This window comes from Larus michahellis, chromosome 2, assembly GCF_964199755.1.
Source record: "Larus michahellis chromosome 2, bLarMic1.1, whole genome shotgun sequence".
Taxonomy (NCBI): domain Eukaryota; kingdom Metazoa; phylum Chordata; class Aves; order Charadriiformes; family Laridae; genus Larus; species Larus michahellis.
The window spans coordinates 110530186-110544086 of NC_133897.1; the positions used below are offsets into that span (position 1 = coordinate 110530186).

Sequence of the window (13901 nt, forward strand, 5' to 3'; positions counted from 1 at the left end):
AAAATGCTTCAGGAAGAAGTGAAAACCCAAAACCTTTTCCATTCCTAAACTCCACCAGCCTGGATTACATTTCTCTATTTCGAAATCTCACCGTCAGCTTCAATTTTTGATACCATTGCAAAATTTACTGCATAAAACCTGGACCTCACTGTCTCAGAAAGTGCAGCCCAGACAACACCTGCTAGTAAACTTTGCTTTAGCATGGTCAATAGTGCACAGTTATCCCATGTTTGGTATTTTTTTTCCTCTACTTTATTGATTCAATAAAATAAGACCCTGAGTGTTGAGATAATTGTGAGGGTGACCGTTGCCACTGGATTTTGAACCATGATCCCTTAAACATAAAGGAATCAGCAGGTGAGCCCCCTGGCAGCTGAACGACCCCCACTGAAATATTTATGTTTTGACATTCAATTTTACAGTGCCCATTGGAAAGGGTGTCACTTTCCGCGGCAGAGAAAATTCCCCTTTGTTATGAACTTGCAGCTTCTCAGTGTCAGACGCCCTAAATATCACAGGAGACTCTTTCAGGCACAGGAACTCTGTGATCCTTGAGACAAAGGGTTTAGAGAAGATAACATTCTCTAATTATGTTGCAGATTGCAATGTCTGGTTATCAATTTTTTTTCAGGGAAAGAAAAAAAAAAAAAGAAAGACAGGAGGAGGGCTCCTTGGAGCAAGTGAGGTGGGGACTCTTCTATGAAATGAAGCTCTGCAAGTCAAGCCAATACGATGAAACCTATTAAAAATCCGTGTGCCAGATGACATTACAACTACAGACCACAAACTCCTGCCGCTAACTGGCCTAAATATTCACATGGGAGATCTGTAAATGCAGTGCACATCCTGCAGTCTGCATCTGGTTGTCAAGGAAGAAACTATTGCTGCTCCAAACATATGGCACTGTTACACTAAACTGGCTCCAATACCCTCTGACTCAGGTGAAAGGACTTGATGAGACAACAGAAAAACACTAGGCACACTTCAATAAATTATATGGCTTCAGAAAATGCGTATAGAAAACCAGGCAACAGCCTTTGGTCTTTCACAGTGCTCTGCAGTTGATCATGAGATTGTATGTGGCTAGAGTGTTGTTTGTGTTGTTGGTAGGTTTCTTCCCCCCCACACGCCCCCCAAGAAAATTTAACAAAAGAAAGATTATATTTTTTTAATATTATTTCCTCCATGTGAAAGTGTTTTGTTGGTTTTTCACCTTGCTATGGTACATTTTATAGATCTAAATTGCTGGAAAGGATTATGCTAATTTGATCAGTTATTGAAAAGAAACGCCAGCAGTTTTTGTATATCTGTGACCAATCAAGTCAAATATTCAAATTTCCGCAAGCTCAATTTCTGCAGCCTCATTTAAACTGAGGAACTTCACATAATACCTGGCTCTAACTTCCTTGCAGAACTGCTGAATCCCCAGAGGAGGCACTCCTGAATTACTGCTTAGAGTTAAGCCTGGTTTGACAAGAAGAACGAAGGAACGAACCATCATCTATTTTATGCACTCTTCTCAGCTAGAATTTAATGGTTTTTATTGCCACGAGAAACCAATACCCAGTAGTAGCATGAAAGCATACATGGGAAAAAAAAAAAAAAAACAATTGTGCATGACAAGCTAAAGGAAACTGGATGTCTCAGGAAAGGCCTTCACTGAAGAATCGCTGAGCAGATCAGATCTTGAAACCAATAGCCAAATCATACACAGAAACTCACTAGCCAACTTGTCACTAAAACTGACCCCCAAATAGTATATTCCTCTACAAACCATTTGAAGTTGAAAATATTTTCTGTTTTCATTGGACATTGGGGTCAATTTGTGAGTTGAATACCTTTGAGAAAAGGCTTAGCCAGGTTTATAGCAAAGTAGGACTTTAACTTGGAGTAGAACAATCTAAGGTTCTGCATTAATAATGATGTTCTTCAGTCAAGTCTCTGCTGAAGAAGCATAGAAAAATACGGACACGCTGTTACACATGAAAAGGACAGGCAAAAGTCTACATGGATGCTACACCCATTCTGCTCATCAGATAATTTGTGGATAATCTGCAGTTATACAAATGCGCTACAATTACCCTTTTATATGGAAAGATAAGAATGCTTTGCTATTAAATCAATAGCAAATAATCAAGAGTGCTTTGGTATTAATAAAAGTAGATTTAAGAGAGTTGTGAGGCTGTCATCTGACTCTTAACACAATTCTAATGACCTACATCAGCCTTTAATTACAGTAAAGTCTCCCATTATAAGGATGAAATGCCCTCTGATTAAAACTGCAATCTTTAATGGCTTTTTGCAAGAAAATAGTCTATGTTACTGATGTTTGGGTTTTTTGTTATGTTAACTGACAGGGACTTCTATCATGCAGTGGTAGCTCAAATTATTACCTTTGATGTTTCCCTAATATTCCAGGTAGCTTTTAATCTATATTAAGTAATCAAACCCAAGATATTTCACATACTTGACATTAAAAGTTATCAGAGTCAGCTTTTAAGTCCTTTGCTCTTCTCCCCTTGCTGTGGATTTTATTGCAATTGTTTTTTAAATCTTACTTAGCCTTTCTTCATAACCCTAAAAAAGAAGTGCTTCTAGATTAGTTCCCCTGGTAGTTGCAGGCTGCAGAGCAAGAAAAGTGTGTACAAGGACTTTAAACAGGATGTCACATTTGGTCTCTAGATAGTTCTTTTGGATTTGTTTAGTGGGTTTTTTGTTCTTTTTTCCCCTGAAGATGATAATACGCTCGTTGCACTGAACTAGCTCTAATGAGGCACAGTCATATTATTTCTAAACATCCTCACTTCACTTTTGCGTCTTTAAAACTGTTATGATATTGCTAAGAGCAAACCAACATAATTTCCCAACTGATCTTTATCTGTTGACCTGTTGTACCTTATATTCTAAGCAAACTTAATTTACTTATGCAACTTTCATGCTATTAATCTAACTTGCCCATCTGAATAGCTCTTTGTGTGAAATTATGCAAACCAATCTTTTTCAGAAACAAAATAAGTATCTAGCTTTCACCGGTAACAATTTCCTGCAAATTTCAAATAATGTAACAGAGGAACAATTAGTAAGCATAATAAGGGTAGAAAAGTAAAGTCACACATCACTGCCAAGGAAAGACTGTTTCAGAAACTGCCATTCTTAAAGAGTTTGGCTCCTTTATTTATTTACTTGTTTGTCCTGGAAAAGCAATTTATTTTCTGCAAAGCTGCACAATCACCTATGCCTTAGCTGAAAAATGGCAAGGCAGTATGTCTTGTTAGAGAGACTATAAAGTATATGCTGCCCTTTCAAGTCTCTGATTTGACTTGAGAAGTTATCTATCAGAACACAAGATTTTATCCTTGCAATGGGAAAAGATTAAAGTATCAACATTTCAGTTCCCAGAATCAGAGTCCTCACTAGTCTCCGTCTCCCGTCCCTCCCTAAATCCCATGATTTGCCAGGGAAGACAGCGTTTGCGGAATCCTGGCTCACCTGAACTACCTCACCTTTCAAAAGCATGAGTATAAAGGCTAAATCTTATCTCAAAAAGGGATATTTTTCCCTCCATTTAGCAACTAGAAGTCTGAGGATTCAGATCACAAGCCACTTGCTACTGGTGCACACAACCTATTATAGCAAAGCGGGATGTGCCTGTGTGTGGATATGTGGATAGGTGGGGGGCCAGGGCGGAGGGGGAAGGGTCAGTATCAAACAACCAAGCACTGCAGAGCTAGCCTTACCAGCTGAATACTAATCAAAGAAATAAGCTCCCATCATTTCAACATTTGCAAACTCTAGGACATCCTTGACATAAAAAGGAGGAAAACTCTGGGAAATAACTCAGGAAATTTCCTGGCCTCAGTAATCTTTTGCTCTGTAGCATCAGTGCCGGGCTCTGAGATCAAACAAGACAGGCGCTTTGGTTTGGCAGAAAAGACCGAGCTAGTCAGGACTTAGTGCTGCCTGTATTTTGCAGAAGTCTCTGGTCCTCCCTTCCCCCACCCCACCTCCCCGCTTGTCTGCCAGACTTCTCCAAAGAGTCAGAGAGATGCTATTGTTCTCTTATTTTTCAGAAGGTGCGCGCACCCCTACAGCTTCAGTGCCTTTACTTCCCACGTTTCCCCTGCCACACCTGGTGCCGGTGCCCCCCCGGCCGTTCCCAGCCGCGCCGCCCGGGCCGCCCCGCCGGCCCCTTCCCCGCCGCCCCCCGAACACGGGGAAAACGAAACTTACCGCGCCGCCCTGCTGACTCCGCAGAGCCGCGGCCCCGCTGCCGAACAGGAGCAGTTCTGGGGCAAGAAGAACCGCACACAACCCTTCCCCGCAACTACTCCGATCTCCCTCTACCTACATGGGAGGGGAAGGGGGAGAGGAAAGCAAGGCAAGGCTCAGGTGCAGCCGGCACTTACCTGCTCCCCCTCTCCTTCGGCTGCCCAGCGCAGTGAGTATTTTAATCCCAAGGGCCGGCGGTGCCTCCGCGGCGAAGTGCTGGCGGGATGCTCCCAGGCGGGGGCCGGGCTGCGGGCGGCGGGGCGCCCGCCTGGCATGGGGGCTGCGCGCCCGCCCGCGCACTCGCCCGCACCCGCGGAGGTAGGAGCGCCGCCGCTCCGCTCCTCCTCCTTCTCCGCGGCGCGGCACGGCACGGCACGGCACGGCACGGCACGACCAGTCGCTGGGCACACGGAGGGAGAAGTGGGTGCCGGTGCCAAGCCCAGCTCTGACTGGGTGCGGATCGTGTCTGCGGGAGGAGGAGGAAGAAGAAGAGGAGGGAGGGAAGGAGGGAGGGAGGGAAGAAGGCAGAGGAGGTGGGGATGCTGCTCTGGGCAGGGGATATCACCGCTCGGCGGCCGGAGCCGGATGCCAGCTCCGTCCGAGGGCGCGCGGAGGAGGCACCAGGACTCTTTGTACCTTCCGAAGACCCAGCGGTGGCTATTGAAAAGGGATCCAGGGAGCAAGCAGCCTGCCCGGCCCCACTCCCCCCCCCCCCCCCCCGCCTCTCCTCCTCCTCCTCCTTGACAGGATATACAGATGGAGTCCTTTGGATAAAAATCAGGAGCCGGGCTAGGGGGTGGGGCGGGAGCCAATCTATCTCCCTATTTGCATTTGAAACGTGGAGCTGAAGGAGAGAGTTTAAGAATATTTTTTTTTTATCCCCCCGCCCCCCCCCCCTTCCACCCCAACTTGTCCTAGAAGCCGCGATCAATTGAGCTCCCGAGGCGTGAAGGCAAAGTCGCAAAACTAATCCGAACTTGCGGGGTCCCTGCTTTACAGTTCTGCCGTTTCAGTCTCCCCAGCCTGCCCTGTTTGCACTTGCAAAATCCACACCTTCTTCCCCCGGCCCTCGCTGGCCCGGCCTGCGGTGGGAATGCTGGAGGCCGTGGGGCTGCGAGCGGGCCAGGCCGGGCCGGGGTCCCCTCTCCGGTTCCCGGGGCCGCGGGGCGGCGCGACTCTCCCGGGGCAAGGCAGGGACCTGCCACCGACCCGCTCAAGGGACCTGCTGCCCTCTGCCTCCCCAGTGCTGCTGTCCCTCCTACCCGGCTTCTGTTTAAACAGGGAGGGGGGGTGAGGAGGGAGGAGGGGATAAAAAAAATAAAAAAAAATTACGTGGAATAAATAAACCAGGTGCTTTCATAGAATGAAGAGCGGAGAGAGGCGACTGCGCCCGTGCTGGAGCTCTGCGCAGCGGCAGGAGGAGAAGGCGCAGTGTCACGCTGGGGCTGGTGCCTGGCAGCATCCAGGCACAACCCCCGCAAGCCCAGATCTGCCGGGGGAAGCCGCTCTGGGAAATGAATACCTGCTTTCTTTGGACTTGGCCCGGCTGGGAAAGCGCAAACTTTCTGCCTCATTTCAGCACTGCTGAAGCCTTTTTGGGTCTGCAGAATGGAACAGGTCTACTACAGAAACGTGATCACACAGGAGTCAGGACGCCTCCTGAAAAGAAAAAAAAAAAAAAAAAAAAAAAAAAAGCAGAGGTTCCAAGTGTTGGCGGAGCTGCTGAACTGACATTTTTGGCGGATAAAAATATTTTTAACACCTACTGTTTTTAGAACAATGGATTGTACCAAGGGCAACTGTAAGAAATGAGCCTTGGCCAATGTCTTTTGATTTATAGATTTACCACAAAAGCATTCTCAACATAGTATGAACAAACTAATAATGTGCATTTATAATTAATTTTCATTTAATTAATTTTCATTCCTATTATACATTATACTATGAAGTGTGACACCAACAATAATAAAGTAAAGTGAGGATAAAGTCACATCTTAAAAAAAAAAAATCCCAAGCAAACAACCAAACAAAAAAACAACAACAAAATAATTGGTTTAGATCACAAAGGACCTTTTTTTAAAAATCATTTTAATTTCTGGGCTTGTTTGTAGCCTTTGAATACACAAGTGCAAACATGCATGAGTATTTTAATAAATGCAATATGTGACTGCTATGCGTTCCTCGTCTTTTAGCTTTATTTTCAGACATGTGATTTCCAATGTCACCCTTCTAATCAGAGAGTGGCAATTCAGCATTATGGCATTTGTGAACTGAAGAAGTCGTTTAAAGAGGGCAACTAGAAGCAATCTTCATTCTCCAAGTTACGGAGCGTCTGAGTGCATGGTTACAATGTAATAAGATGTATTGAGGCAAGAAAATCCTGAAACATGATTGCACACAGTTGCTTAAGATTGTAATTAAGGATTCTTCTTTTCTTTGTCCTCCTTCACCCAATCCCTAATTCATCTTTCACAAGTTAATCAAAATAAGACTCTTTGCACTGATCCTTAGAGGACAAGGTTCAAGGACAGATTATCTTTTTTTCATCACTAAATATCACAAACACCTCTGCTTTATCTTCTTTCAAATTCATTCTGAGATGTAACCAGTACTTGGAAACCTTATCTTTTCCTACTTAATTCAGTATCTATGACTTCAGTGGTGAAAATAGAACAGTTTAAAAAGGGGAAAGAAAAAAAAACACACCACCACCACTGTTTGGGAATGGGATAATGCACAAAAAGAATCTACAAGAGTTGACAAGCTTCATAAACTTTACCTAACATCTTCAAACCCACTCTTTGCTCTTCATGTTCAAAATAGGGACTAAATAGTTTTATAATCACTTAAAATCTCTATAAAGGAAGGATTCTTTCTCATTAATTTTGATTCTGATCCAGATATTACTAATGGAGAATTGGAATAGCCAATTATCACCCAATTAAAAAGCTTTCATGTGTAGACCTTCACAGAGTATTTCATGATGTTCTTGCTAACTTAACAGACCACTCTTAAGGATGTGCTTTATGTTCCAAAAATCTATATTCTCTCGAGCAAAAACTTTCATTAAACTGTATGTCTGTGAAAATATTTGAACTTATTTTTACTGTGTTGAAAATAGGATAGATATTTTTGTCTGATTATTTTTCTAAATGCTTATGCTGTCATATCAAAATAAAATGTATTAAACCCTTTGACTTTCACGGGAGCAAAACAGCCCAGTGACTCCAAGCAAAAAGTGTGACTAAGCAGACCAATTTAATTTCATTGCACAGGCAGAATAAAATATAAAGAAGCAATTATTCTTAGTCACTTTTGGCAATCTATCGTTTTTAGTAACATAAGCAAATGTATATTTTTTTAATACAATTTGTTCCTGACTATCTTGGTGGTGGGTTTTTGCCAATGAGTCAGTCCATTCCAACACACTGACTGGATCATTTTGGCTGTAATCCATACTTACAGTGCTGCTGTATTTCCTCCTAATATATGTTTTGTAGTGCATTTAGTCATCTTGAGAGGTACGGGTGTACTGTTTCCAGAGGAAAGTCTACGGTTTGTAAAAGCAAACATTGGACCATGCTAGACTGACTCTTAGGTAGGCCCTGCAAAGACTGACTGCTGGCATCAAAGGGTGCACTGGTACTGGCACCTTTCCCATCTTTTGACTTCTTCACAGTACAAGTCGTGATGCTGTTCTGTATGGCGGGTCCATAGGCCACCCTATGGTCCTAGGTTTAGGACCACGAAACCTGCTCTGAAATGTGCTCTCAAACACTTCTCAGACAATTAGAGCTTTGCTGGCTACTGTTTAGGGAGGATTATGACATTAGGCAGAAAGTGGAAAAGTTGATGTCCTCAATTCCCTAAGGCACTGACAGTTTCTTAACATTAATGTTTCTACCTGTGCACTCAAAGCGTGTATCCTGAAAAAAAGCAATGTCTCGCAACTGCTACCTGGATGCTGGTAAGTCATTGACTGCGTGGGCAGAAATAACTTCCATTATGCACTCAGCAACAGCTTGCAGTGTTCCTTCGATATGAGAATGTATTACGCTCAGAGGAAAAATGCTAACTTTTCCTTACTTTTCTGGAAAATTTATATGGATATCAGGCTTTCATGAGGCAAGTAGGGGAGCTTTTTTTAAAGGAAAGCACCTCTTACCACCATGAGCACGATTGCCCTGTAAAAGTACTAAAGCCTCTGTAAATGTCTCTTAGATAAGGACTTCTGCTGTACAGAGATACTATTTACAGGTGGCTATAATTCTGATATGCATTTTTCATCTTCTGTATCATATGGGAAGTCACCGTCCACTGCTGTGGTTGCACTAGCTCTGATTTAAATCTAGAACTGAGCATTGCTTGTCTTCATTCTTCTATTGTCCTCATTTCTACAAATAGCAGAAAGAAAAACAAAAGGCCTGTTGAAATTTAAGACGCTTACTGCCTTTAATAAGGTACTCATCACTGGAATGTCTCCGCCTTCCTGTGTCCTCCCAGTTATGGCTCAATTCCTCATTTAAACTGATTTTCGGAGGCAATTCCATTGTTGTCTATATTCCAGGAGTTTTTCCCACCCCCAGTGGAGCCAAGGTAATTATGGGGACCTACCTAATAACCCCCAAACTGTTCTTTAGAAGATATTTTGTAGAATATCCTCTAAAGATTTGGCATCGCAAAAGACATAATAATATGAAATAAATTGTAGCAAGTAACAGTAATGCTGATTCATTTGATGAATTTATGAGGTCTATTTATGTATCCACAACCACCCATTTCACTTAGGAGGTGTTACCTTCTCTATTCAACACTACCATCATGGCTCCACCCGTTACTCTGTAGTTCCTCTGTATCTTCTTTTGAGTTTCCACAGTCTTTTGATGACATATTTGGCCCATATATACTGGCAAATCTGGGTAAGTGATATGTTTGCAAGAATAGTATTCTTCTTCATAAGTCAGTCTAGTTAGCCATCTAAGGCAATATAACTGTAAAAGTAATATGAAGTTACTGTTGCCTAAAGTAATAAATGTAAATGTAGATAACAATGGAGTTCATGTTGTCAGGAAGAACAGAGAAAAGCAACAGAGGGAATTGTAGGACAGGAACCTGTAAGGTTAAGATGATGGAGATAGAAGACAGGCTCATTTAATCATAAGGAGGCTGCAAAATTAAAAGAAAAAGATTCTGCCATAGAGGGTAATTTATTAGTCACACAGCAGTAAGAACAGCACAAGGAGAAATCAATTGAAAAACAACTGCATGGAAAGAATTTTAAAAATCTCATAAGAAGATGGTGGCAAATGGCAAGTAGGCTGTCAGAAGACTGAAAAGAGAAATGGAGAATTTCATTATGGCCACACAGGAATGGGCTATTTGTACAAGCAAGGATAGATGGCTTAAAAAAGCCCTAAAACCAGAATGTAGGCTGTGTGGCCAGGCTCCAGATGCTATTCATCATATTATAAGTGGATGTACCAAGCTGGCCAGCACTGAGATAGAATACGGCAAGACAAAGCTGGCAGTGCTGTGCACTGAGCACTCGTCAAGAAGTATGGATTACTGATAGGATAAGGGGGGAGAAAAAAAAAATAAATCAGCAGCAGCCAAAGAAAGGTGCTGAGAATAAAAGCATTCCAGTTATTAAAAAAAAAAAAAGAATTAAAAAAAAAAGGAACTATGAATAAGAGCTAGGAAATCAGATATAGAATCAGATAGAAGACAATTGAAAGTGAGGAAGAATGCTTTAAAAAGCCTTTTTTTTGGTTTGGGTTTTTTTTTTTTTTTTTTCTGTTTCATTCAAAAAAAGATGCCAGGAAAGGCAAAGCCAGGGCAAAGAAAATCCAGTTTCTGAGAAGTGCAAATGAAGTGACAACTACTTGTGTATCCTTGGACCTGCACTAACATCGCAATGGTACTAAGTTAAACAGTAGCTCTGTAACAGACCTCACATAGCTACATGAGCATCTCTTGATGAACATAATAGCTCAAATTGTAAATAAATAAATCCACAAACAGTTGGGTCTTGGATTAATGCTTCATGCCAGCAAGATCCTGCTGGTGGAGAAGAAGCATCACCGTTTTTATAATCAGCCCTCCTCTCTTTTCGGATACACGCAGAAAAAAATTAGGTTAGATAAGTTTCTGCTGGATATTAAGCTCAATTCTGCAGGGCATTCACACTGTGGCACGACTAAGGTCAATTTTTCAGAGGAATTGCAATCTAGACTGAAAACATTTGTCTGATCCTATGAAAAGTTATACACAGGAAGTCCAATTGACTTCAGGGAGTTTTGCACGCTTCAGGGGGTTGCTACTGTGTAGCAGTCATCTGAAAATCTGCAGCTAAGTTACTCGTGAAAAATGCCAATATATACACAAATAAACCAGTAACTGCCCATACACAGCAGGATGTATCACTTCAGGTCAGAGTCTATACTCTGCGTCAACCATACAAAATTAATGTGAATAACTCCTCCACTGATCTCTAAACTCTAACCATATTTCAGTGTTCCAGTGTTATTTATCAACATAAGCCCGAATACTCGCATGAACTAAATCAGAGATTACAGCTGCAGTTTTAGAAGACTTTTCTGAATAATTGGCCCAAATTATGTATACTCCTGCATCATGACTGGTATTCAAGATGCTCATAACCTTTCCTGTGTGAACACATTAGCTAAGTAAGCAAATTTTGTCTATTTGCATGTTTTTCCCTGACCACAGCAATAATTGGACAAGCTTTCTCTCTCTTTCAAAAGCAAACAAAACAAAACAAAACAAAAACAACAAAAAAACCCCAAGCAAACAAACAAAAAAACCTCACCCCAAAATCTAAAACTAAAGATGAAAACACACCCACCCCCCCACCCACCCACCCCCCCGCCCTGAAACCTCAAACAAATACCCAAACACTAAATATTTACAAAATATACAACCTAAGTATTGTAAGCTCAAGAGACACTACAAACAAGGAGCTTTCTTTTTCACCCTCAGGCAATCAAACTTTTCATGTCTGAATGTTAACCTAAATGCTAAACTCCTATACCTGAATATTTATGGAGAAAGAACTCTAAAATGGCATGTAAGCAGTTACATAGGAAGCAGATGGAAATATCTTCTAAGTGAGCTAAAGAAAAAAACATAGAATCATAGAATCTTCATAGTTGGAAAGGACCTTTGAGATCATCGAGTCCAACCATACACACAAAAGAAACCCCCTACAATCTCTGTCACTAGAGCATGCCCTGAAGTGCCAAATCATCTTGAATTGCCCGCTCTCACAATTACTTGGTGTGAGTGCTGAAGGAGACAAAATTCAATATGTCGATTTTCCACCCAGCTAATGTATCCATTTTTATTTTTTTTATTCCTTAGGAATGACAACTCAGACATTACTTTTATACTTAAAATGTTAAAAACATTATAAATCCCTTTATCTTATCCAGCTTCTACCTGTTCTTGGGATAGATTCCACACTCATTAAAATCAGTTGCAAACCATCTTTTGATTCAATGAGAGAAGAATAAGTTTTATGAAAGTTCTAAGTTAGCACAGGAAGGACACGGACCTGTTGGAGAGGGTCCAGAGGAGGGCCACGAAGATGATCAAAGGGCTGGAGCACCTCTCCTATGAAGACAGGCTGAGAGAGTTTGGGTTGTTCAGCCTGGAGAAGAGAAGGCTCCAGTGAGACCTTACAGCAGCCGAACAGTACCTGAAGGGGGCTTATAAGAAATCTGGGGAGGGGCTGTTTGCAAGGGCATGTAGCGATAGGATGAGGGGCGATGGTTTTAAACTAGAGCAGGGTAGGTTTAGATTAGACATTCGGAAGAAGTTCTTTACAATGAGGGTGGTGAAACACTGGAACAGGTTGCCCAGAGAGGTGGTGGAAGCCCTATCCCTGGAGACATTCAAGGCCAGGCTTGACGAGGCTCTGAGCAACCTGGTCTAATTGAAGATGCCCCTGCTTACTGCAGGGGGGCTGGACTAGATGACCTTTAAATGTCCCTTCCAACCCAACACATTCTATGATTCTATGATTCTGTGATCATGGAGAACAGCACCTTGTCCCAGTCCCACAGAAGGTGGTGGAAGTCTTTGCCAATTGCTATAAAGATGCAGGTCCCAAAGCATTCGACCAATGTTTGTGTTGCAAACAGTGGTTGATCAGTTCCTATTCCCTCCAACTTCTACCCATGCCTGTATGTGTAAGGGAAAAAAAAAAAAAGGCTGCAGGCAGGTGAAAGAAAATAGCAGTTCTCTGGAACCTGCTTCCTCCCACACTTATCAGGTTAATGGTAGTGCCCTAGCATCAGAAGTAAGAGCCATTCAATCCCCTTCTCTCTGTTAGTGTATTTCCTTCAGCCTGGCCTTTGGAGACATGAGGCACTGGTCACTAGGATTCTGTGTCTAATCATTCAGCAACCCTGACCTTAGTGTTACCAGTCCTGCATGCCTTTGTTTTTTGACAGAAGTACTGCTTTTGTTTTCCTTTGAGTCACTGAAGTTTGTCATATGTATTTCTGTTGTGAAATTTCTGAGACAGGGTTTTTTTTCAGGTCAATCATGGGATACAGGCGCAGTACGAGCACCCCAATATCAGTGTGAAGTACCGCCATACAGATAGGTATTAGTAATTTACTACACACATGCATACAATACACATGTAAGTCAGCTACTTTAAGTCATCTCCTGCCATAGAGCTTGTGTTCATCCATAAATATTCATGTTGCTTTGGACATAATGACCATAGCATGATCAACCAAAATTCAGTAAAACTGGAGGCACCACAAGATTTCTTCTTGAGGATTCTGGCACTATCTTCTGTGTCTAAAAATTTGTACTTATACAAAGCGTTATTGCTATTCTGTGTAATTAAATAAGTCTATTAGACTTCTTTTGAATAGCTTTTATTTAATTTACCGTGATTACCTTCAAAATAGTGGAAGGCTGATAAGAATGGCTTCACGTATGGGATGCAATATACATCCTCAGTCTCAAGGCCAACAAAAGAATAGGTGCCTTTTGAGCAGCAGATGCCTGCAGGAGGATAATATACCCACCAGTTACTCAGCTGCTTCATCTGTCATTTTTATGAAGGCATGTCATGGTTGGACAGAGCAAAATTGCCTGTGAAAAGCTATGTGAGGAAAAAAGGGAGAAAGAAACAGGTAAATGCCTCTTCCTAAGTGCTGGATGAAATTAATGTTTATGGCGGGGGGAGAGAACACAGGAAAACAAACATAACAAATAACTTTACGAAATATATCTTCATACAATATCAGTCATCACAATAGTGCTAAAATGCTGCAGTTGCTCCACTGCTATTACTAGCTGTTTTAAAAGATAAATTAATGTGGAAATTAGAAAGTAACAGATGTGAAACAATCTTAAGCATAAATTCCTTCACACTTCTTATTATGTGTGGTTAAGATTTCGGTTGTCAAACACCCTTTGGTTCAGTGAATAAAAGCAAGCAAGGGAAAATTTAACTGTGCTCCAGTGTTGTAAGCCCACTGAGCTCTGTAATTTGCTGAAGATTTGTTTTCTGACACTTTCACCAGAAAAGGGACAGAGAGGGGGGAAAAATGTGTTTCTCCAAAAGCATTCTGACCCATAAAAAGACCCAA

At 42.0% G+C, this 13901-nt stretch overlaps 1 protein-coding gene across 2 annotated transcripts in view; it reads right to left on the reverse strand.

Annotated features, from left to right (window-relative positions):
* The window catches only part of LOC141739399 (cadherin-7), an 83871-nt gene extending 78936 nt beyond the window's left edge, over positions 1-4935 (reverse strand). Inside the window, exon 1 of one of the 2 annotated variants that reach the window (XM_074576562.1) lies at positions 4407-4935. The gene's annotated coding sequence lies outside the window, so the exon portion shown is untranslated. The remainder of the gene's footprint in view (positions 1-4406) is intronic. The other variant, XM_074576563.1, reaches the window with a different exon arrangement.
* Between the last annotated feature and the right edge of the window lie 8966 nt (positions 4936-13901).